The following is a 3,932-nucleotide window of genomic DNA, read 5'->3' as shown; positions in this document are numbered from 1 at the left end:
TAATATCTGCGTAAATATGTTCTTTTTTCCTTGTTTTTAAACCTGAAATCATCACAAAGGGAATTTATTCCGTTTTTAACAAAATAAAATACGCTATTCTGTGGTAGATTTTGTTCCAAAACAAGTTGCTTCGAATTTGAATGTAGAACGTTTAAAAAGAGATAACGGATGAAACGATCAATGTCGTCATTGTTTTCATACTTTAAAAAACGTACAAAGTTACAGCAGTGGGCGCTATTGTGTTTGCATATCGCATCCAACATTCGTCGCTATTGAAAACTTAAGGCCGGTTACACATGAGAACAAATCAGAAAAGTAGAGCAGTACACCGAACAGTACCGCAATTGTTTGAACAAGGACTTCTATAAAGTATTTATTACTCGGCATGTCTACTGGTCTGCTACACTGTTCTGTGTTGGCAAACGGCATAAGGTGGGTGTACTCTCGTTTAAATTGAACTTTTTGTCTGTTAAAAATAAATGGGCTTTTACGCTATTGCATTAAAGCTTTTAAACTTAACTGAAGTAGACAAGTCGTTGATACAGTTTTATCCCACTCTATTACTTTTGATATGCTCCGTGTTTTTACCTACTTCATAATTTTATAATACAATATTTTTTCTTTATTATCAGCAACAAACAAATAAAAGCATTAAATCGTAGACAATACAGATATAATTTAATTTGAGAAGAGAAGAGTCCATAAATTAAATGATTGAAAATCACTGTTGCAAAGTAAATTAATAAAAAAAAACATTACAAAATTGTCCAATATATACACATAAGTACGTTCACAATGTTTCATTTCTCAACGGAGTCATACACAAACAACAAACTAACATTGGAGGGCAATATGTTGTAGATTGAGAAATTATACGGCTGTTCTAATACATTACTCCTTCATAAATTTAATTCTTAAGATTAAATTTAATTTATTAATATGGTAATTATGCAAAACCAGAGTTAAATAAAAATATACCTTGCGAATCCCAAAGATAAACTCTCTGAATTTCGCTGACGTCTGACCATAATTTTGTCGGGTCCAATTATGTAGGCGTTCAGGTCGGCCGCGGTAAAGGATGGCATTTTTAACCAAGCGATAATCCAGTCACGTTCCGGTCCCTAATATATTGCGATTTTGTGTTCAACTCTTGTATACTTTTATTTAACGGACAAAAAAGGTAACATTTGTTCGGGTGTTTGAGAAACGCCCTGCGGCTAGTTCAAGTTGTTGGCTTGTGCAAACGTGATTGGAATTTGTGTTATGAAATCGTATAGTAAAGTACACTAATTTGACTCTAACACTCAACAGTAACATCGCAATTTATGTTCTAATTCCTACGTAACAAGGCGTATTTTAGCTTATATATGACTACTTACTTGATTACGCAAATCTATCTTTGCTTTTTTTTGCTCGTTCTACAGTCTTTGACTTTCTATGAAATGTTCTCTGAAAGTCTATGAAATTAAATACAAAAAAATGCTAGGATTAATTTTACCTTATCATAATTATCTTTCTATGTTTCTATAAAAAAAAAACTGATTAAAAAATAACCAAGCAAACTTTGTGGTCGAAAGACAAAGTTAAATAAACACAATATTCATATAACTTAATACGTAGGCGGCTTGGAATTAACTCGGCTTTATTGTTGATAATGTTTACTTAGTAAAATTGACTGAGTAAAGTTTTATTATAAAGTTGATATGAAAGCTTCGATTAGTAATCGAAAATTATTAAACGCCGAGTGCAATAACAATGTTTTCAGTTAAGTTGTTTTATTTATTATAATTTACGAGTACTACTAGTTTTAGTGGCAACTAATAGGAGCACTTTTTTATCTCTTAACACTTTTACGCTAAATTTTTTAGTTAGAGTCAATTTTTGGTGAACAATATTGACAGTACTCACTTATAATATGATTGAAATTCATCAAAAGCGAATCAAAATTAATATGTTCTATGAACTACATTGAACATAATTATTTATTGAACTCAAACTGACGTTCAATCAAATTTCCAGACGGTTCCTTTGATTTTGATTTCATTTGAATATTTACATAAAATACAAATTTAACGAAGGCCTACGAATACAGATTAAATTGAATTGACTAACGATGTCAATGTATTGTACTGCTTCGTTAAGCAATTGTTTGATAGTTAACAGGGAATCCAATAGTTAAGGAATTAAATTCGTTTCCCACTCAAAACCAAATCATGTACAATTAAGACCAAATTTTGCATAATTTTTGGTATAACGTGCATTCGAGTATATTTTCCTCGTATTACAAGACAGTACCAATTTAATATGGTTGAAATAGCACCTTAAGTACTATATACTAGCTGTTGCTCGCGACTTCGTCTGCGTGAAATTATAAAATAAGAAAAACATAGCCTATTTTAGTTACTGATAATTGTTAAAGAAGTTTTTAAATCGGTGCGGTAGTTTTTGACTTATTTCAATTCATACAAAAATCCCAAAAATATAAATCTTTCCTCCATATAATATTAATATACCATAGATAACGAACTCTGAGAATGAAATAAGTGGTAAGAGAAACTCTTAATAATGATTTTACGTTTCTAACTAGAATCTTTTCAGTAATATATTTTTCATATTACACGACTTATCTCAATTGAAACATCAGTCCCTTTTTAAAGTTTAAAATTTTTAAGTGCAATTTTAAGTGCTGTTGTCCGCTCGCTTCCAACTCAAAAAAAACGCCAAATCCACTTAAACGAAAAATTCATAATCTTATTGCAGTGGAAAACCACTTGTTTATTCGGTACGATTTAAATGTATTTTTAAATACTCCAGTAAAAACAGACATCTTTTCTAATAACGCTAATTATGGACTATGCCATTTTTTTGACGAAAGAATTAACAGCAAAATTAATATAAACTCGTTACAACATCGTTTTATATTAAATGAAAAATACAATTAGAGCGTTCGTAATAAAGTTATTCGTAAAGCAAACAACGCCTCAATTCAGTCTTAGCTAAATAAAACCTTGTTAACATAATCTGTTTCGTCGTGCCCTTTTGACTAAGAGATAAACTGGACTAATGGAATCAGAATTATGCAAATTATGGCACTATTGTCAGAATTTTATGATAGTAAACTTGTCTCGATAATCATCGTGAGGGAACCCACACATATCGGCGAAGAAATTCAAAGATATGTGTGAAGTCAACCAACTAGCAGTGGGCCAGGGTGGTTGACTATGGCCTAGTCACCCTAGCTTATGGTAGACTCCGAGCCCCTCGGTGGGGACGCATAGGGAGCTGGGGATGATGAAACTTGTCTGAATATTAAGAGGGAAGTGCATTCAGATATGACGGTTGATAGAAATGGAAGAGCAGCACATAGTGCCGACCCTACGTAGAGACAAAAGCAAGTTGATGATGTTGATGAAATCTGGCTCAGTCTCATACAGGTCTGTGTGAGAATTGATGTCGTCCCATTCATGTTATTTAAACACATTGCTTTATTTCTATTGGTTTTGGTGAGTGAAAACCTACGCTTTCATACATATGTGAAGAAACTTACATGAAGATGAAGAAAATAACATGTGTATACAGATTTCAGCATTATCGAGACATGGTTACGATTACAACTTTCATAACATTATGAATGTTTGTTAAAATAAAAACATTTTATAAATTTTATACAACAAAAGTTAAGATATTCTTGTTTCAATTCTGTTCAAAGCAAACAAAACAATAGAAAAATGTAAAAGTTGGCGAAACATTGCACTAAAGGTTGAATACTATAGAGCAAGAAAACATTTTTGTATTCTTAAATCTTTACAAAGACAGTAAAAGAATTGCACTGTTTGCTTTTAAAAGGTAAGAAATATCTACTAAATATTCAAATTGCTCCGAGGGTGGATTTTACTGTAAAAAGAGTGAAGCTGAATTATACTAATGACACG

Source organism: Papilio polytes, unplaced genomic scaffold, assembly GCF_000836215.1.
Source record: "Papilio polytes unplaced genomic scaffold, Ppol_1.0 DF821289.1, whole genome shotgun sequence".
NCBI lineage: Eukaryota > Metazoa > Arthropoda > Insecta > Lepidoptera > Papilionidae > Papilio > Papilio polytes.
The sequence above is the reverse complement of the archived record's forward strand: the minus strand, read 5'-3'. Positions refer to the sequence as shown.